This window comes from Scylla paramamosain, chromosome 40 (genome assembly GCF_035594125.1).
Source record: "Scylla paramamosain isolate STU-SP2022 chromosome 40, ASM3559412v1, whole genome shotgun sequence".
Classification (NCBI taxonomy): Eukaryota; Metazoa; Arthropoda; class Malacostraca; order Decapoda; family Portunidae; genus Scylla; species Scylla paramamosain.
The window spans coordinates 6,509,599-6,533,068 of NC_087190.1; positions in this window are offsets into that span (position 1 = coordinate 6,509,599).

The following is a 23,470-nucleotide window of genomic DNA, read 5'->3' on the forward strand; positions in this document are numbered from 1 at the left end:
TTCAAGTTCATAGTACCGAGATGCCAAAATTCTGGGAAAATTCAGGGCAATCGTACGATAAAAGAATATTATCAAAAAAGTTAATTTCAGCTTTTTTTTCGGACTGTTATGTACCAAACCCTAAAGTGTATGCAAAGCCTACTATATGAGGAAATTAAAAGACCTTACCAGAAATCTGAGTTTTGAGTGTTTTTTTTAGCATGTTAGGCACCAAACCGATAAATAATAAGGAACTCACTCTATATGGGAATCCAAAACAAAGTTACTGAAAACGTGTCTTCTCAGTATTTTACGTAGAAAAACGCTGAAACGGATGTAAAGCAACCGATATCAAGCAATAGAAAAACGTTACTAAAAAGGTATATTTTGAGTGTTTTTGAGCTTGTTACCAACAAAAAACGAAAAAAACAACAACAAAAAACAAGGCAATAAACGCAAAATCTCGTGTATATGGAGAGGTTTCCTAGATACAAAAATGCTAAAACTCATGTATAACACTCCTAGTTGAGAAACAGAACAACCTTAATAAATGCATGTATTTTGAGTATTTTGAGTATTTTGAGTCACATTCTTAGTTACCAAAACCCCAAATTGCATGCAAAAATAGATTTGTGGGAAAAAAAAATGACTTTACAAGAAAAGTGTCTTTTGAATGTTTTTGAGCGTGATAGGCAATAAATCACTAAAAACGAGGGCAATCACATTACATTGGAATAAAACCAATTTTTAATAAGAACTTGCCTTTAAGTGTATTTGAGCTCCTTATATACCAAAACACTAAAATGCATGCAAAATATACTTTATGGTGAAACAGAATAACATTACCACAACATGTATTTTGAGTGTTTTTGATCATGTTACTAATAAAAACGCTTAAATACACGCAAAAAACCCTATTTTTGGGAAACGAAAGGACATTACGAGAAACGTGTATTATAAGTGTTTTTAAGTTCATTAAGTACGAAAAAGCAAAAAGCCACAAATTACACTTTTTATTGAGAAAAAATTAAATAAATAAATAAAAAAATACCATATTTTTTCTTTTTTCATTCTTATTCATCTTCACAGGTAAGGAGGTGCCAAAATTCGTGGAAAGTTCAGGAAACTATATGAAATAAAAACATTATCAAAAAAGTTAAATTTAGGTTTTTTTTTCGGACTGTTATGTACCAAACCCCTAAATTGCATGCAAAGCCACCTATATGGGGAAATTAAACATCTTTTCCAGAAAACTGTCTTATGAGTGTTTTTCAGCATGTTAGGAACCAACACAATAAAACTCAAGGAAGTCAATCTATATGGGAATCCAAAACAAAATTACTGAAAACGTGTCTTTTCGGTGTTTTACGTAGAAAACGGTAAAACGGATACAAACCAACCAAAATGAAGAAACTGAATAACATTACCAAAAAAGGTATATTTTGAGTGTTTTTGAAATTGTTACCTACAAAAAACGCGAAAATGGATGGAAAGCACTCTATATTGGGAAGCAAAAGGCACCAAAAAGCATGTAAGGCACCAAAACGATAAATAATATGAAAGTCACTCTATATGGAAATCCAAAACAAAATTACTGGAAACGTGTCTTTTAAAAGATTTACGTAGAAAACGCTAAAACGGATGCAAACCCACCAATATGAAGAAATAGAATAACATTACCAAAAAACTATATTTTGTGTGTTCTTGAGCTTGTTACATAAAAAAAAACGCGAAAATGGATGCAAAGCACTCTATATAAGGAAAAAAAAAAGGACATAACGAGAAACGTGTATCATGAGTGTTTTATAGTTTCACAAGAATAACAAGGCAAAAAACGCAAAAATTCGACTGCATGGAGAAGTTTCTAAGATACCAAAATACTGAAACTCATGAATAACACTTTTAATCAAGACACAAAACAACCTTACTAAATGCGTGTATTTTGAGTGTTTTTTTTTACATTCTTAGTTACCAAAACCCCAAATTCCATGCGAAACTAGCTTTATGTGGGAAAAAAATGACATTACCAGAAAAGTGTCTTTGAGTGTTTTTCAGCGTGTTAGGCAATAAAGCATTAAAAAGCAGGGCAATCACATTACATGGGAATAAAACCAACTTTTACGAGGAACTTGTCTTTTAGTGTTTTTGACACGCATTTAGTAAGGTTGCTCTGTTTCTCAATTAAGAGTGTTATTCTTGAGTATCAGCATATACACAAGTTTTTGTGTTTTTTGCCTTGTGGTTTTTTTGAACTATAAAACATTCATTATACACTTTTCTCTCAATGTTCCTTTGTTTACCAATATAGAGTGCTTTGTATCCATTTTCGCGCTTTTTTTGTAGGTAACAAGCTCAAAAACACTCAAAATATACATTTTTGGTAATGTTTTTCTGCTTCTTGATATTGGTTGGTTTGTATCACTTTTAGCGTTTTTCTACGTAAAACACTGAGAAGACATGTTTTTAGTAATTTTCTTTTGGATTCCCACATAGAGTGAGTTCCTTATTATTTATCGTTTTGGTGCCTAACATGCTGAAAAACACTCAAAAGACATATTTCTGGTAAGGTCTTTAATTTCCTCATATGGGACGCTTTGCATGTCTTTTCAGTGTTTTTGAGCGTGTTATGCAATAAAGCACTAAAAGCCAGGGCAATCACATTACATGGGAATAAAACCAAATTTTACCAAGAACTTTTATGGAGAAACAGAATAACATTACCAAATACATGTATTTTGAGTGTTTTAGATCATGTTATCTATAAAAACGCTTAAATACATGCAAAGAATCTTATGTTTGGGAAACAAAAGGACATTACGAGAAACGTGTATTATGAGTGTTTTTTTTAAATTCCTTCTGTACCAAAAAGATAAAACCCACAAATAAATCTCTTTAGAAAAAAAAAAATGAATAAAAAATAAGAAAATGGGATTTTTTTTATTTTTTTGGTTATTCATCTTCATAGGTACCGAGATGCCAAAATTCTGCCAAACTTCAGGGGATTTATGTGGAAAAAAGAACATTATCATAAAAGTTAATTATAGCTTTTTTTTCGGATTATTATGTACCAAACACTGAAATGCATGCAAAGCCACCTATGTAGGGAAGTTAAACGACTTTACCAGAAACCTGTCTTTTCAATGTTTTTCAGCATGTTAGGCACCAAAACGATAAATAATTTGGAAGTCAGTCAATATGTGAATCCAAAAGGAAATTACTGAAAACATGTCTTTTCAGTGTTTTACGTAGAAAAACGCTAAAGCGGATACAAACCATCCTATATGAAGAAATAGAATAACATTACCAAAAAGATATATTTTGAGTGTTTTTGAGCTTGTTATCTACAAAAAAATGCAAAAATGGATGTAAAGCACTCTATATTAGGAAACAAAAGAACATTACGAGAAACGTGTATAATGAGTGTTTTATAGTTTTAAAAGAACCACAAGGCAATAAACGCAAAAAACTCGTGTATATAGAGAAATTTCTTACATACCAAAATGAATAAATGCATGAATAACACTTTTAATCGATAAACAGAACTACCTTACCAAATTGTGTATTTTGAGTGTTTTTCACATTCTTAGTTACGAAAATGCCAAATTACATGCGAAACTAGCTTCATGTGGGAAAAAATATGACATTACCAGAAAAGTGTCTTTTGGGTGTTTTTCAGCGTGATATGGAACAAAGCACTAAAAGCTAGAACGATCACATTACATGGGAATAAAAGCAACTTTTACGAAGAATTTGCCTTTAAGTATTTTTTAACCCCTTATATACAAAACCACTAAAACGCATGCAAAACAAAATTTATGGAGAAACAGAATAACGTTACCAAAAACATGTATTTTGAGTGTTTTTTTATCATGTTATCTATAAAAACGCTTAAGTACTCGTACATGCAAAGAACATTATGTTTGGGAAACAAAAGGACATTACGAGAAACGTGTAATATGAGTGTTTTTTTAAGTTCCTTAAGTAACAAAAAGCTAAAACACACAAATAAAACTCTTTATTTAAAAATATAAAAAATAATGAAAAAATAAAATAGAGGATTTTTTCTTTTTTATTCATCTTCATAGGTACCGAGATGCCAAAATTCTGGGAAAATCCAGGGCAATTATGTGATAAAAGAATATTATCAAAAAAGTTAATTTCAGCTTTTTTTTTTCCGGACTGTTATGTACCAAACCCTAAAGTGCATGCAAAATTAAACGACCTTACCAGAAATCTGTGTTTTTAGTGTTTTTTTTAAATGTTAGGCACCAAAACGATAAATAATAAGGAACTCACTCTATATGGGAATCCAAAACAAAGTTACTGAAAACGTGTCTTCTTAGTGTTTTACGTAGAAAAACGTTAAAACGGATGGAAACCAACCAATATCAAAAAATAGAAAAACGTTACCAAAAAGGTATATTTTGAGTGTTTTTGAGCTTTTTACCTACAAAAAACACGAAAATTGATGCAAAACACTCTATATTGGGAAACAAAAGGACATTGCAAGAAAAGTGTATAATGAGTGTTTTATAGTTCAAAAGAACCACAAAGCAAAAAACGCAAAAACTCGTGTATATGGAGAGATTTCCTTAATACCAAAATGCTGAAACTCATGAATAACACTCTTAATTAAAAAAAAACAGAACAACCTTACTAAATGCGTGTATTTTGAGTGCTTTTCACATTCTTAGTTACAAAAACCCCAAATTGCATGGGAAACCACCTTTTTGTAAGAAAAAATGATATTACCAGAAAAGTGTCTTTTAAGTGTTTTTGACCGTGATAGGCAATAAAGCAATAAAAAGCAGGGCAATCATATTACATTGGAATAACACCAATTTATAAACTTCCCAAAAACTTGCTAAAAACTTGCCTTTAAGTGTTTTTGAGCTCCATATATACAAAACTGCTAAAACGCATGGAAAACACACTTTATGGAGAAACAGAATAACATTACCAAAAACATGCATTTTCAGTGTTATTGATCATGTTATCTATAAAAACGCTTAAACACATGCAAAGAACATTATGTTTGGGAAACAAAAGGACATTGGAAGAAAAGTGTATAATGAGTGTTTTATAGTTCAAAAGAACCACAAGGCAAAAAACACAAAATCTCGTGTACATGGAGAGGTTTCCTAGATACCAAAATGCTAAAACTCATGTATAACACTCTTAATTGAGAAACAGAACAACTTTACTAAATGCATGTATTTTGAGTGCTTTTATCATTCTTAGTTACCAAAACCCCAAATTGCATGCGAAAATATATTGTGGGAAAAAAAAAAACTTTACTAGAAAAAGTGTCTTTTGAGTACTTTTGAGCGTGATAGGATATAAAGCACTAAAAAGGAGGGTAATCACATTACATTGGAGTAAAACGAATTTTTACCAAGAACTTGCCTTTAAGTGTTTTTGAGGTCCTTATATACCAAAACACTAAAAGGCATGCAAAACACACTTCATGTTGAAACAGAATAACATTACCAAAAACATGTATTTTGGGTGTTTTTGATCATGTTACCAATAAAAACGCTTAAATACATGCCAAGAACACTATTTTTGGGAAACGAAGGGAGAATACGAGAAACGTGTATTATGAGTGTTTTTAAGATCATTAATTACCAAAAAGCTAAAAGCCACAAATAACAGTATTTATTGAGAAACAATAAATAAATAAAAAAAGATATTATATTTTTTTCTTTCTTATTCATATTCACAGGTACCGATATGCCAAAATTCGGGCAAAATTCAGGAAATTATGTGAAATATGAACATTATCAAAAAAGTTAAATTTAGCTTTTTTTTCGGACTGTTATGTACAAAACCCCTAAAGTGCATGCACAGCCACCTATAAGGGGAAATTAAACGTCTTTGCCAGAAAACGGTCTTATGAGTGTTTTTCAGCATCTTAGGAATCAACACGATAAATAACATGGAAGTCAATCTAAATTGGAATCCAAAACAAAATTAATAAGAACGTGTCCTTTCGGTGTTTTACGTAGAAAAACGCTAAAACGGATGCAAACCAAACAATATGAAGAAATAAAATAACATTACCAAAAAGGTATATTTTGAGTATTTTTGAAATTGTTACCTACAAAAAACGCATAAATGGATGGAAAGCTCTCTTTATTGGGAAGGAAAAGGACATTACGAGAAACGTGTATAATGAGTGTTTTATAGTTTCACAAGAACTACAAGGCAAAAAACGCAAAAATTCGTGTATATACAGAAGTTTCTTACATTCTAAAATGCTGAAACTCTGGAACAACACTCTTAATTGAGAAACAGAACAATCTTACTAAATGCGTTAATTTTGAGTGATTTTCACATTCTTAGTTACCATAACCCGAAATTGCATGCGAAACCAGCTTTATGTGGGAAAAAAAATGACATTACCAGAAAAATGTCTTTTGAGTGTTTTTGAGCGTGTTAGGCAATAAAGCACTAAAAAGCAGGGCAAACACATTACATTGGAATAAAATCAATTTTTAAAAAGAACTTGCCTTTAAGTGTTTTTGAGGTCCTTATATACCAAAACATGTAAACGCATGCAAAATACACTTTATAAGTGAAACAGAAGAACATTACCAAAAACATGTATTTTGAGTGTTTTTGATCATGTTACCAATAAAAACGCTTAAATACATGCAAAGAACCCTATTTTTGGGAAACGAAAGGACATTACGAGAAACGTGTATTATGAGTTTTTTTAAGTTCCTTAAGTACCAAAAAAGCTAAAACCCACAAATAATACTCTTTATAGAGAGAAAAAAAAGAAAAGATTTTTTTTTCTTTTGTTATTAATCTTTATAGGTACTAAGATGCCAAAATTCTGGCAATATTCTTTGGGAATCGATAACAAAATTACTGAAAACGTGTCTTTTCGGTGTTTTACGTAGAAAAACGCTAAAATTGATGAAAACCAACCAATATGAAGAAATACAATAACATTACCAAAGAGGTATAATTTGAGTGTTTTTGAGCTTGTTACCAACAAAAAAAAAAAAACGCGAAATTGGATGCAAAGCATTCCTTATTGGGAAAGAAAAGGACATTATGAGAAACATGTATAATGACTGTCTTATTATTTTCGGGCAAAAGAACTTTTGATTCACAAGAACCACAAGGCAAAAAACGCAAAAATTCGTATATATAAAGAAGTTTCTTAGATACCAAAATGCTGAAACTCATGAATAACAATCTTAATTAAGAAACAGAACAATATTACCAAATGCAAATATTTTGAGTGTTTTTTTCACATTCTTCGCAAAACCCTAAATAGCATGCGAAACTAGTTTTATGTGGGAATAAATGATATTACCAGAAGTATATTTTCAGTGTTTTTGAGCATGTTAGGCAATAAAGCACTGAAAAGCAGGGCAATCATATTACATTGGAATAAAACCAACTTTTACCAAGAACTTGCCTTGAAGTGTTTTTCAGCTCCTTACATACCAAATCGCTAAAACGCATTTAAACACTTCTTTATGGAGAAGCAGAATAACCAACCAAAAACAAGTGTTTTGAGTGTTTTTTATCATGTTACCTATAAAAACGCTTAAATACATGCAAATATCCCCCAAAGATTTCCCATTTGGGAAAGAAAAGGACATAACGAGAAATGTGTATTATGAATGTTTTTAAGTTCCTTAAATACCAAAACGTTAAAACCTACAAATAACACTCTTTATAGAGAAAAAAATAATAAATAAAAATATAGCATTTTCATTTTTTTGTTATTGATGTTCATAGGTACCAAGATGCCAAAATTCTGCCAAAATTCAGGGAAATTATGCGGAAAAAACATTAACGAAAAAGTTAATTTTACCTTTTTTTTTCGGAGTTATGTTCCAAACCATATAGTGTATGCAAAGCCACCTATCTGAGAAAATTTAACGACTTTACAAGAAACCTGTCTTATGAGTGTTTTTCTGCATGTTAGGCACCAAAACGATGAATAATATGAAAATCACTCTATATAAAAATTCAAAATAAAATTACTGAAAACGTGTCTTTTAAAAGATTTACGTAGAAAAACGCTAAAACGGATGCAAACCAACCAATATGTAGAAATAGAATAACATTACCAAAAAAGTATATTTTGTGTGTTTTTTAGCTTGTAACATGAAAAAAAAACGCGAAAATGGATGCAAAACACTCTATATAAGAAAAAAAAAGGACATAACGAGAAACGTGTATAATGAGTGTTTCATAGTTTCACCAGAATCACAAGGCAAAAAACGCAAACACTCGACTGTATGGAGAAGTTTCTAAGATACCAAAATAATGAAACTCATGAATAACACTCTTAATCAAGAAACAGAACAACCTTACTAAATGCGTGTATTTTGAGTGTTTTTTTTTTACATTCTTAGTTACCAAAACCCCAAATTCCCTGCGAAACTAGCTTTATGTGGGAAAAAAATGACATTGCCAGAAAAGTGTCTTTGAGTGTTTTTGAGCAATAAAGCACTAAAAAGCAGGGCAATCACATTACATGGGAATAAAACCAACTTTTACGAAGAACTTGCCTTTTAGTGTTTTTGACACGCATTTAGTAAGGTTGCTCTGTTTCGCAATTTAGAGTGTTATTCATGAGTTTCAGCATTTTGGTATATAGGAAACTTCTCCATATACACGAGTTTTTTGCGTTTTTTGCCTTGTTTTTTTTTTTTTTTATTATAAAACATTCATTATACACTTTTCTCGCAATGTCCTTTTCTTTCCAAATATAGAGTGCCTTGTATCAATTTTCGCGTTTTTTTTTGTAGTTAACAAGCTCAAAAACACTCACAATATACATTTTTGGTAATGTTTTTCTGCTTCTTGATATTAGTTGGTTTATATCAGTTTTAGCGTTTTTCTACGAAAAAAAAACACTGAGAAGACACGTTTTCAGTAATTTTCTTTTGGATTCCCACATAGAGTGAGTTCCTTATTATTTATCGTTTTGGTGCCTAACATGCTGAAAAACACTCAAAATACAGATTTCTGGTAAGGTGTTTAATTTCCTCATATGGGAGGCTATGCATGTCTCTTCAGTGTTTGTGAGCGTGTTACGCAATAGCGCCTTAAAAGCCATGGCAATCACATTACATGGGAATAAAACGAAATTTTACCAAGAACTTACCTTTAAGTGTTTTTGAGCTCGTTACATACCAAAACGCTAAAACGCATGCAAAATACATTTTATGGAGAAACAGAATAACATTATCAAATACATGTATTTTGAGTGTTTTTGATCATGTTATCTATAAAAACGCTTAAATACATGCAAAGAACCTTATGTTTAGGAAACGAAAGAACATTACGAGAAACGTGTATTATGAGTGATTTTTAAGTTCCTTCAGTACCAAAAAGCTAAAACCCACAAATAACACTCTTTAGAAAAAAAATATAATAAATAAAAAATAATAAAATAAATAAAATTAAATAAAATAAAAAATGGGATTTTTTTTTTCTTTGGTTATTCATCTTCATAGGTACCGAGATGTTAAAATTCTGCCAAAATTCAGGGAATTTTTGTGGAAAAAAGTATATTATCATAAAAGTTAATTATAGCTTTTTTTTTTCGGATTGTTATGTACCAAACCCTAAAGTGCATGCAAAGCCACCTATATAAGGAAGTTAAAGGACTTTAAAACCTGTCTTTTCAGTGTTTTTCAGCATGTTAGGCACCAAAACGATAAATAATATGGAAGTCAATCAATGTGTGAATCCAAAAGAAAATTACTGAAAACGTGTCTTTTCAGTGTTTTACTTAGAAAAACGCTAAAGCGGATACAAACCATCCTATATGAAGAAATAGATTAACATTACCAAAAAGATATATTTTGAGTGTTTTTGAGCTTGTTACCTACGAAAAATGCAAAAAATGGATGTAAAGCACTCTATATTAGGAAACAAAAGGACATTACGAGAAACGTGTATAATGAGTGTTTTAAAGTTTTAAAAGAACCACAAGACAATAAACACAAAAACTCGTGTATATAGAGAATTTTCTTACATACCAAAATGAATAAATGCATGAATAACACATTTAATTAATAAACAGAACTACCTTACCAAATTGTGTATTTTGAGTGTTTTTCACATTCTTAGTTACGAAAATGCCAAATTACATGCGAAACTAGCATCATTTGATAAAAACAAAAAAAGGTCATTACCAGAAAAGTGTCTTTTGAGTGTTTTTCTGCGTGATATGCAACAAAGCACTAAAATGCAGAACGATCACATTACACGGGAATAAAACCAACTTTTACGAAGAATTTGTCTTTAAGTATTTATTATTATATACCAAACCGCTAAAACGCATGCAAAACAAACTTTATGGAGAAACAGAATAACATTACCAAAAACATGTATTTTGAGTGTTTTTGATCATGTTATCTATAAAAATGCTTAAGTACATGCAAAGAACATTATGTATGGGAAACAAAAGGACATTACGAGAAACGTGTATTATGAGTTTTTTTTTTAAGTTCCTTAAGTACCAAAAAGCTAAAACCCACAAATAACATTCTTTATTTAGAAATAAAAAAATAAAATAAAAAAATAATAAAAATAGGTTTATTTTTTTTTTCTTATTCATATTCATAGGTACCGAGATGCCAAAATTCTTGGAAAATTCAGGGCAATTATGTGATAAAAGAATATTATCAAAAAAGTTAATTTCAGCTTTTTTTTTTTCTAACTGTTATGTACCAAACCCTAAAGTGCATGCAAAGCCTCCTATATGAGGAAATTATACGACCTTAAAAGAAAAGTCTTTTGAGTGTTTTTTTCAGAATGTTATTCACCAAAACGATAAATAAATAAGTAACTCACTCTATATGGGAATCCAAAACAAAACTACTAAAACGTGTCTTTTCAGTGTTTTACGTAGAAAAACGCTAAAACGGATGCAAACAAACCAATATAAAAAAATAGAAAAACATTACCAAAAAGGTACATTTTGAGTGTTTTTGGGCTTATTACCTACAAAAAACGCAAAAAATTGATGCAAAACACTCTATATTAGGAAATAAAAGGACATTGCAAGAAAAGTATATAATGAGTGTTTTATAGTTCAAAAGAACGAAAAGGCAAAAAACACAAAAACTCGTGGATATGGAGAAGTTTCTTAGATACCAAAATGCTAAAACTCATGAATAACATTCCTAATTGAGAAACAGAACAACCTCACTAAATGCGTGTATTTTGAGAGCTTTTCACATTCTTAGTTACCAAAACCCCAAATTGCATGCGAAACCAGCTTTATGTGAGAAAAAAATGACATTACGAGAAAAATGTTTTATGAGTGTTTTTGAGCCTGATAGGCAATAAAGCACTAAAAAGCAGGGCAATCACATTACATTTGAATAAAACCAATTTTTATCAAGAACTTGCCTTTAAGTGTTTTAGAGCTCCTTATATACTAAACCGCTAAAACGCATGCAAAACAAATTTTATGGAGAAACAGAATGAAATTACCATAAACATGTATTTTCAGTGTTTTTGATCATGTTATCTATAAAAACGCTTAAATACATGAAAAGAACCTTATGTTTGGGAAACAAAAAGACATTACGAGAAACGTATACTATGAGTGTTTTTAAGTTTGTTAAGTACCAAAAACCTAAAACCCACTCTTTATTTAGAAAAAATAAATAAATATATAAAAAAAAAAATAGAAATATTTTTTTTTTTTTTATTCATCTTTATAGGTACCGAAATGCCAAAATTCTAAGAAAATTCAAGACAATTATATGATAAGAGAATATTATCAAAAAAGTTGATTTTAGCTTTTTTTTTCGGACTGTTATGTACCAAACCCTAAACTGCATGCAAAGCCTTTTATATAAGGAATTTAAACGATCTTACCAGAAATCTGTCTTTTGAGTGTTTTTCAGCATGTTAGGCACCAAAATGATAAATAATAAGGAACTCACTTTATATGGGAATCCAAAACAAAATTACTGAAAACGTGTCTTCCCAGTGTTTTACGTAGAAAAACGCTAAAATGGATGCAAACCAACCAATATGAAGAAATAGAAAAAAACATTACCAAAAAGGTATATTTTGAGTGTTTTTGAGCTTGTTACCTACAAAAAAAAAAACGCTAAAATTGATACAAAGCACTCTATATTGGGAAACAAAGGGACATTGCGAGAAAAGTGTATAATGAGTGTATTATAGTTCAAAAGAACAACAAGGCAAAAAACGCAAAAACTCGTGTATATGGAGAACTTTCCTAGATACCAATATACTGAAACTCATGAATAACACTCTTAATTGAGAAACAGAACAACCTTACCAAATTCATGTATTTTGAGTGTTTTTCATATTCTTAGTTACCAAAAACCCAAATTTCATGCGAAACCAGATTTATTTGGGAAAACATGACATTTCCAGAAAAATATCTTTTGAGTGTTTTTGAGTGTGATAGGCAATAAAGTACTAAAAAGAAGGGCAATCACTTTTCATTGGAATAAAACTAATTTTTACCAAGAAATTGCCTTTAAATCTTTTTGAGCTCCTTATATACCAAACCGTTAAAACGCATGCAAAACAAACATTTTTTTAGAAACAGAATAACATTACCAAAAACATGTAATTTGGGTGTTTTTTTTATCATGTTATCTATAAAAATGCTTAAATACATGGAAAGAACATTATGTTTGGGAAACAAAAGGACATTACGAGAAACGTGTATTATGAGTGTTTTTTTTTTTAATTCCTTAAGTACCAAAAAGCTAAAACCCACAAATAACACTCTTTATTTAGAAAAAAAAAATAGGAATTTTTTTTTTTCCATCTTCATAGGTACCGAGATGCATAAATTCTGGGAAAATTCAGGAAAATTATATGAACAAAAGAATATTATCAAAAAAGTTACTTTTTGTTTTTTTTCGGACTGTTATGTACCAAACCCTAAAGTGCATGCAAAGCCTCCTATATGAGGAAATTAAACGACATTACCAGAAATCTGTCTTTTGAGTGTTTTTCAGCATGTTAGGCACCAAAACGATAAATAATAAGGAACTCACTCTATATGGGAATCCAAACCAAAATTACTGAAAATGTATCTTCTCAGTGTTTTACGTAGAAATACACAAAAAACTCGTGTGTAAGAAGTTACTTAGATACCAAAATTCTGAAACTCATGAATAACAATATTAATTGAGAAACAGAACAACCTTAGCAAATGCCTGTATTTTGAGTGTTTTTCATATTCCTAGTTAGCAATACCCAAAATAGCATGTAAAACTAGCTTTATGAGAGAAAAAAATGACATTACCAGAAGTGTCTTTTAATTGTTTTTGAGAGTGTTAGGCAATGAAGTACTAAAAAGCAGGGCAATCACATTACATGGGAATAAAACCAACTTTTACCAAGAACTTGCTAATATGTGTTTTTGAGCTCCTTACATACCAAACCGCTAAAACGCATGGAAAACAAACTTTATGAAGAACCAGAATAACATTACCGAAAAGATGTATTTTGAGTGTTTTTGATAATGGTATCTATAAAAACGCTTAAATATATGCAAAGAACCTTATGTTTGGGAAACGTAAGGACATTACGAGAAACGTGTATTATGAATGTTTTTAAGTTCCTTAACTACCAAAAAGCTAAAACCCACAAATAACACTCGTTATTTAGAAAAAAAAAATAAATAAATAAAAAAAGAAATGAAAGGTTTTTCTTTTCTTTTTGTTATTCACCTTCAAAGGTACCGAGATGCCAAAGTTCTGGGAAAAAAATAGGGCAATTAAATGATAAGACAATATTATAAAAAAAAAATTGATATTAGCTTTTTTTCGGACTGTTATGTACCAAACACTTAAGTGCACTCAAAGCCTCCCATATGAGGAAATTAAACGACCTTACCAGAAATCTGTGTTTTGAGTGTTTTTCAGCATGTTAGGCACCAAAACGATAAATAATACGGAACTCACTCTATATGGCAAACCAAAACAAAATTACTGAAAACGTGTCTTCTCAGTGTTTTACATAGAAAAATGCTAAAACGGATGGAAACCAACCAATATCAAGAAGTAGTTGTGGTTCACAAGAACCACAAGGCAAAAAACGCAAAAACTCGTGTATATAAAGAAGTTTCTTAGATACCAAAATGCTGAAACTCTTGAAAAACAATATTAATAGAGAAACAGAGCAACCTTACCAAATGCGTGTATTTTGAGTGTTTTTTTTCACATTCTTAGCAAAACCCAAAATAGCACGCGAAACTATGTTGGAAAAAAAAAATGACATTACCAGAAGTGTCTTTTGAGTGTTTTTGAGCGTGTTAGGCAATAAATCATAAAAATAAACAGGGCAATCACATTACATGGGAATAAAACCAACTTTTACCAAGAACTTGCCTTGAAGTGTTTTTGACCTCCTTAGAAACCAAAACGCTAAAACGCATGCAAAAAAACTCCTTGATGGAGATGCAGAATAACATTACTAAAAACATGTGTTTTAAGTGTTTTTGATCATATTACCTATGAAAACGCTTAAAGACATGCAAAGAACCCTATGCTTTTGAAACGAAAGGACATTACGAGACCGTTTTTAAGTTCCTTAAGTACCAAAACGTTAAAACCCACAAATAACACTCTTTATAGAGAAAAAATAAATAAATAAATAAAAATAGCTTTTTTTTTTATATTGATTTTTGATAGGTACCAAGATGCCAAAATTCTGCTAAAATTCAGGGAATTTATGTGGAAAAAAAGAACATTATCAAAAAAATTAATTATAGCTCTTTTTCGGATTTTTATGTACCAAACTCTAAAGTGCATGCCACCTATATAAGGAAGTTAAACGACTTTACCAGAAACCTGTCTTTTCAGTGTTTTTCGGCATGTTAGGCACCAAAACGATAAATAATATGGAAGTCAGTAAATATGTAAATCCAAAACAAAATTACTGAAAACGTGTCTTTTCAGTATTTTACGTAGAAAAACGCTAAAACGGATGCAAACCAACAAATATGAAGAAATAGAATAACATTACCAAAAAGTGAGCTTTTTACCTACAAAAAACGCGCAAATGGATGGAAAGCACTCTATATTGGGAAGAAAAAGGACATTACGAGAAACGTGTATAATGAGTGTTTTATAGTTTCACAAGAACCACAAGGCAAAAAACGCAAAAACTCGTGTATATATAGAAGTTTCTTACATATCAAAACGCTAAAACTCATGAATAACACTTTTAATTGAAAAACAGAACTACCTTACCAAATGTGTGTATTTTGAGTGTTTTTCACATTCTTAGTTACGAAAATCCCAAATTACGTGCGAAACTAGCTTTATGTGAAAAATAAATGACATTACAAGAAAAGTGTCTTTTGAGTGTTTTTGAGCGTTATATGCAACAAAACACTAAAACGCAGAACAATCACATTACATTGGAATAAAACCAAATTTTACGAAGAATTTGCCTTTAAGTGTTTTTACATACCAAGTACGAGTATGTATGTATGGTGGTATGTATGTATGTATGTAGTATGTATGTATGTATGTAGTATGTATGTATGTTTTGGTATGTAAGTGTCCTTACATACCAAAACGCTAAACGCATGGAAAACAACCTTTATGGAGAAACAGAATAACATTACCAAAAACATTTATTTTGAGTGTTTTTGATTATGTTACCTATAAAATCGCTTAAATACATGCAAAGAACCCTATGTTTGTGAAACGAAAGGACATTCCGAAAATCGTGTATTATGAGTACTTTTAAGTTCCTTAAGTACCAAAAATCTAAAACCCACAAATATCACTCTAAATAAAAAATAATAATTTATTTTTTTTTGTTATTCATCTTCATAGGTACCGAGATGCCAAAATTCTGAGAAAATTCTTGGAAATTATGTGAAAAAAAAATTAGCTTTTTCCGGAGTTATGTACGAAACCCAGAAGTGCATGCAAAGCCACCTATATGGGGAAATTACACGACTTTACAAGAACCGTGTCTTTGGGTGTTTTAGCAATGTGTTTTTCAGCTTGTTACCTACAAAAAAAAGCAAAAATGAATGCATAGCAGTCTATATTGGGAAACAAAAGGATATTACAAGAAAATTGTATAATGAATGTTTTAATAGTTATCAAGAACCATAAGGCAAAAAACGCAAAAACTTTCTTAGATACCAAAATGCTGAAACTCATGAATAACACTCTTAATTGAGAAACAGAACAATCTTAGGAAATGAGTGTATTTTGAGTGTTTTTTTTCACATTCTTAGTGATCCAACCCCAAATTACATGCGAAACTGTGGAAAAAAAATGAAATTACTAGAAAAGTGTCTTTTTAGTGTTTTTCAGCGTGTTAGGCAATAGAGCACTAAAAAGCAGGGCAATCACATTACATGGAAATATAACCAACTTTTACCAAAAATTTGCCTTTAAGTTTTTTTGAGCTCCTTACTTACCAAAACGTAAAACCCATGCAAAACACCCTTTATGGAAAAAAAAGAATAACATTATCAAAAACATGTATTTTGAGTTTTTTTGAGCTTGTTACCAATAAAAACGCTTAAATACATGCAAAGAACCCTATGTTTGGGAATGAAAGGACATTACGAGGAATGTGTATTATGAGTGTTCATAAGTTCCATAAGTACCAAAAAGCTAAAACCCACAAATAACAAAAAAAGAAAAAAAAGAAAAATAAAAAAATAAAAAAAATAAAAATATCATTTTTTTTTATTGATCTTCATAGGTACCGAGATGCCAAAATTCTGGCAAAATTCAGGAAAATTACGTGAAAAAAGAATATTATGAAAAAGGTTAATTTTAGCTTTTTTTTCGGACTGTTATGTACCAAACTCTAAAGTATATGCAAAGCCACCTATATGGGGAAATTAAACGACTTTACAAGAAACCTGTCTTTTGAGTGTTTTTCAGCATGTTAGGCATCAAAACGATAAATAACATGGAAGTCACTCTATATGGAATCCAAAACAAAATTACAGAAAACGTGTCTTTTCTGTGTTTTACGTAGAAAAACGCTAAAGCAGATGGAAACCAACCAATATGAAGAAATATAATAACATTACCAAAAAGGTATATTTTGAGTGTTTTTGATCATGTTACCTATAAAAACGCTTAAATACATGCAAAGGACATTACGAGAAACGAGTATTATGAGTGTTTTTACGTTCCTTAACGTTCCTTTTTACGTTCCTTTATGTTCCCTCTTTATAGAGAAAAAATAAATAAATAAATGAAAAAAGAGCATTTTTTTTTATTGATCTTCATAGGTACCGAGATGCCAATTTCTGGGAAAATTCAGGGAAATTATGTGAAAAAAGAATATCAAAAAAGTTAATTTTAGCTTTTTTTCAGACCGTTATATACCTAACCGTAAAGTGCATGTAGAGCCACCTATATGGGGAAATTAAACGACTTTACCTGAAACCTGTCTCTTGCCTGTTTTTCAGTATGTTAGGCACCAAAACAATAAATAATATGGAAATCACTCTGTATGGGAATCCAAAAGAAAATTACTGAAAACGTGTCTTTTCAGTGTTTTACGTAGAAAAACGCGAAAACGAATGCAAATCAACCAATATCATGAAATAGAATAATATTACCAAAAAGGGTTTTTTTTTGTTTTTTGAGCGAAAATGGATGCAAATCTCTCTATATTGGGAAAAAAAAAAGACATTACGAGAAACGTTTATAATGCGTGTTTTATAGTTTCACAAGAACCACAAGGCAAAACAAGCAAAAAATCGTGTATTTGGAGATGTTTCTTAGATACCAAAATGCTGAAATTCATGAATAACACTCTTAATTGAGAAACAGAACAACCTTACCAAATGCGTGTATTTTGGGTGTTTTTCACATTCTTAGTTACCAAAACCCGAAATTACAGGCGAAACTAGCTTTATATGAGAAATAAATGACATTACCAGAAAAAAAGTGTTTTTTGAGTGTTTTTGAGCGTGTTAGGCAATAAAGCACAAAAAAGCAGGGCAATGACATTAAATGGGAATAAAACCAACATTTACCAAGAACTTGTCTTTAAGTGTTTTTCAGCTCCTTACATACCAAAACGCTAAAATGCATGCAAACACCCTTTATGGAGAAACAAAATAACATTACGAAAAACATGAATTTTCAGTGTTTTTGATATGTTACGTATAAAAACGTTTAAATACATGCAAAGAATCCTATCTTTGGGAAACGAAAGGACATTACGAGAAACATGTATTATGACTGTTTTTAAGTTCCTTAAGTATTAAAACGTTAAAACCCACAAATAACACTCTTTACAGAGAAAACAAAAATAAATATAAAAATAGCTTTTTTTTTTTTTATTTTCATAAGTACCAAGATGCCAAAATTCTGCCAAAATTCAGGGAATTTATGTGGAAAAAAGAACATTATAAAAAAGTTAATTATAGCTTTTTTCGGATTGTTATTTACCAAACCCTAAAGTGCATACAAAGCTACCTATGTGTGGAAATTAAATCAGTGTTTTTCAGCATGTTAGGCACCAAACCGATAAATAATATGGAAGTCAGTCAATATGTGAATCCAAAACAAAATTACTGAAAACGTGTCTTTTCAGTGTTTTACGTAGAAAAAAAAGGCTAAAACGGATGCAAAGTAACGAATATGAAAAAAATAGAATAACATTACCAAAAAGTGTTTTTGAGCTTTTTACCTACAAAAAACGCGAAAATGGATGTAAAAGCACTCTATATTGGGAAGCAAAAGGACATTTATAGAAACGTGCATAATGATTGTTTTATAGTTTCACAAGAACCACAAGACAAAAAACGCAAAAACTCGTGTATATATAGAAGTTTCTTATATACCAAAATGCTAAAACTCATGAAATAACATTCCTAATTCAGAAACAGAACAACCTTACTAAATGCGTGTATTTTGAGAGCTTTTCACATTCTTAGTTACCAAAACCCCAAATTGCATGCTTTATGTGAGAAAAAAGTGACATTACCAGAAAAATGTCTTTTGAGTGTTTTTGAGCCTGATAGGCAATAAAGCACTAAAAAGCAGGGCAATCACATTACATTTAAATAAAACCAATTTTAATCAAGAACTTGCCTTTCAGTGTTTTTGAGCTCCTTATATACTAAATCGGTAAAATGCATGCAAAGCAAACTTTATGGAGAAACAGAATAAAATTACCAAAAATATGTATTTTGAGTGTTTTTTATCATGTTATCTATAAAAACGCTTTAATAAATGAAAAGAACTTTATGTTTGGGAAACAAAAGGACATTATGAGAAACGTATATTATGAGTGTTTTTTTTAGTTTGTTAGGTACCAAAAACTTAAAACCCACTTTTTATTTAGAAAAAAATAAATAAAAAATAAAAAAATAGCATTTTTTTTTTTGTTATTCATCTTCATAGGTCCCGAAATGCCAAAATTCTGGGAAAATTGAAGGCAATTATATGATAAGAGAATATTATCAAAAAAGTTGATTTTAGCTTTTTTTTCGGACTATTATGTACCAAACCCTAAACTGCAGTGAAAAGCCTCCTATATAAGGAAACTAAACGACCTTACCAGAAATCTGTCTTTTGAGTGTTTTTCAGCATGTTAGGCACCAAAATGATAAATAATAAGGAACTCACTTTATATGGGAATCCAAAACAAAATTACTGAAAACGTGTCTTCCCAATGTTTTACGCAGAAAAACCCTAAAATGGATGCAAATCAACCAATATTAAGAAATAGAAAAAAACATTACCAAAAAGGTATATTTTGAGTGTTTTTGAGCTTGTTACCTACAAAAAAACGCTAAAATTAATACAAAGCACTCTATATTTGGAAACAAAGGGACATTGCGAGAAAAGTGTATAATGAGTGTATTATAGTTCAAAAGAACAACAAGGCAAAAAACGCAAAAACTCGTGTATATGGAGAAGTTTCCTAGATACCAAAATGCTGAAAATCATGAATGACACTCTTAATTGAGAAACAAAACAACCTTACCAAATTCGTTTAATTTGAGTGTTTTTCATATTCTTCTTTACCAAAAACCCAAATTTCATGCGAAACCAGATTTATGTGGGAAAACATGACATTTCCAGAAAAATGTCTTTCTAGTGTTTTTGAGCGTGATAGGCAATAAAGCACTAAAAAGCAGGGCAATCACTTTTCATTGGAAAAAAACAATTTTTACCAAGAACTTGCCTTTAAATGTTTTTCAGCTCCTTATATACCAACCGCTAAAACGCAAACGAAACAAACTTTATGGAGAAATAGAATAACATTACCAAAAACATGTAATTTGGGTGTTTTTTGATCATGTTATCTATAAAAACGCTTAAATACATGCAAAGAACATTATGTTTGGGAAAGAAAAGGACATTACGAGAAAGGTGTATTATGAGTGTTTTTTTTAAGTTCCTTAAGTACCAAAAAGCTAAAATCCACAAATAACACTCTTTATTTAGAAAAAAAAATAGGAATTTTTTTTTTCATCTTCATAGGTACCGAGATGCCAAAATTCTGGGAAAATTCAGGAAAATTATATGAACAAAAGAATATTATCTAAAAAGTTAATTTTAGCTTTTTTTCGGACTGTTATGTACCAAACCCTAAAGTACATGCAAAACCTCCTATATGAGAAAATTAAACGACCTTACCAGAAATCTGTCTTATGAGTGTTTTTCAGCATGTTTCTTTCTACATTAAAGTTTTTTTTTGCGTGCGTTTTAGCGTTTTGGTACGTAAATAAATGAAAAGACTCAAAAGGCACGATTAATGTAATGTTGTTTTGTTTTTCGAAATAGAGAAATCATGTATTTTGAGTGTGTTTCACATTGTTACCCGCCAAAACGCCAAAATGCATGCAATGCCCCTTATAATAGGAAAGGAAACGACATTTTTCAGAAAAAAATAGTGCTTTGAGGGTTTCTGAGCATGTAAGCATGTATGAAAATTCAAAACATTACGAAAAAAAACGTATTTTATAAGTGTTTTTCAGCTTCTTACGTACCAAAACTCTAAATTACATGCAAAAACACCCTTCATAAACACAATAACTTTATAAAAAAAATATGTGTTTTAAATGTTTTGAGCTTGTTACGTTGAAAAGTAAAAATGAATGCAATTTACTCTATACGGGGAAACGAGAAATTACGAGAAGCGTGTATTATGAGTTTTTTTTTTCTTCTTAGGTACCAAAATCCTAAAATGAATGAATAGTACTCTATATCGAAAAACTAACAACATTACCAAAAACGTGTATTTTGAGTGTTTTCTCACATTATTAGGTAGCAAAACAGCACGAGGCAATAAAGGTTCATATATGGGGAAACGAAACAGCATTACCAGAAACGTGTCTCTTCAGTGTTTTTGAGCGTGTTAGTTACCAACACGCTTAAAAGCATGGAAATCACCTTATATAAGAATACAAAACAACGTTACGTACATGTCTTTTGAGTGTTTTTAATCTTCTTACGTACTGAAACGATAAAACCCATATAAAACACAGTTCATGGTGAAACAATAATTTTACCATAAACAAGTATTTTGACTGTTTTCAGGATTTTTACGTACAAAACCGGCAAAATGCATCCAAAGTTCCCTATATATTTAGACGAAAGGGGATTGCGAGAACCATTTCTTAGTGTTTTTTTTTGGGGGGCTTCTTAGGTACAAAAACGAGAAATCGCATGACTAGCGATCTCTTTGGAGAAACAAAACAACATTACCAAAAAAGTGTATTTTAAGTGTATTTCACATTGTTAGGTACCAAAACGCCATTGTCTATGTAATGCACCCTAAATGGCGAAACGAGTTTTCCAGAAGTGTCTTTCCAGATGTTGATGAGCGTGCTAGGCACCAAAACGATAAAAGCGAAAACGCTTTGTGTGTCCACTATATCTGGGAAAACAAAACAACATTACAAAAAATGTCTCTTTTCAGTGTTTGTGAGCTACTTACGTTTCCAAAAGCTAAAACGCATATAAATATGTTTTATTCAGAAACACAATAACTTTATTTAAACTTGTATTTCAATTGTTTTCTGAGTTTGTTACGTACAAAAAACAAAAAAAAACGTGCAAAGTACTCTCTATGATGAAACGAAAAGACATTACGAGAAAGTGTTTTTAAGCTTCTTAGGTACCAAAACGGAAAAAGGCGATAATACAACTATATATGGAAAAACAGAACGACATTACTAAAAACACGCATTTTGAGTGCTTTTTACAGTACTAAAATACCTGAAAAGCCTTTATATACGAAAATGAAACGTGATCACAAGAAACGAGAAATGTGTATTTATGTGTCTTTAGGCAACAAAACGCTAAAAAGCATGGAAAATGACCTTATAGCGGAATACAAAACGTTACGAAAAACGAGTCTTTTGAGAGTTTTGTTTTTACTTTTTACGCTAAAACTCATGCAAAACACCTTTTATGGAAAAACAGAATAACATTAAAAAAAAAAAAAGTGTTCTGAGTGTTTTCGGCTTGTTACTTGGAAAACTCAGAAACGCATACAAAGTATTCTATATGGGGAAAGAAAAATGCATTACGAAAAACATGTATAATGGATGTTTTCAGCTTTTTAGGTACCAAAAATGAGGAAAAGCAAGAATAACACTTCCTATTCAGAAACACAACAACATTACTAAAAACGTGTATTTTAAGTGTTTTTCGTACTGTAAGATATCAAAACGACAAAACGGATGCAAAATTCTTTATATTCAGCAACGAAGTAACATTACAAGAAATGTATATTTTTGTGTTTTTGTGCATGTTAGGCACGAAAATGCTAAAAAGAATGGAATACACCTTATATGGGAAAACGAAACAACATTACTTATATTGTACATTTTGAGTCTGTTTTCAGCTTTTTAGGTAACAAAACGATAAAACGCATGAAAAAAAACTAGAAACAGATTACCATTACCCAAAAAAAAAATAAATAAATTCTAGTGTCTTTTCAGCATATTAGTTCAATATGCAGGCAATGTACAATGCAATAGGGAATGGAAAAGGCATAACGAGAAACATGTATTGAGTGTTTTTTTTTTTCAGATTTGCATGAGTAGGACTCTATATAGAGAGAAACAGAACAACATTATCAAAAACGTGTATTTTAAGTGCATTTCATATTTTGAAGTGACAAAACGCCAAAATGCATTTAAAGCACCCTATATTTGGCAAAGGTAACGATATCTTAAGAAACGTCTTTTTAGTGTTTATGGAAACAAAACAACATTACCAAAAACGTGTCTTTTCAATGTTTATAAAGTTACGTACTAAAACGCTAAAACGTATGTAATAAAAAAAAATATATAAATTTACCCCCTTAAAAAAATCGTTTATATTGAGTGTTTTTGAGTTTTATACGTAGAAAAATGCCAAGATCATGAAATTACCCTATATGAAAACAAAAAGACATTACGAGAAAAGTGTATTATGAGTATTTTTGAGCTTTTTATTTACCAAAAAAAACAAAAAAAGGAATACAAAACAACATTACTAAAAAC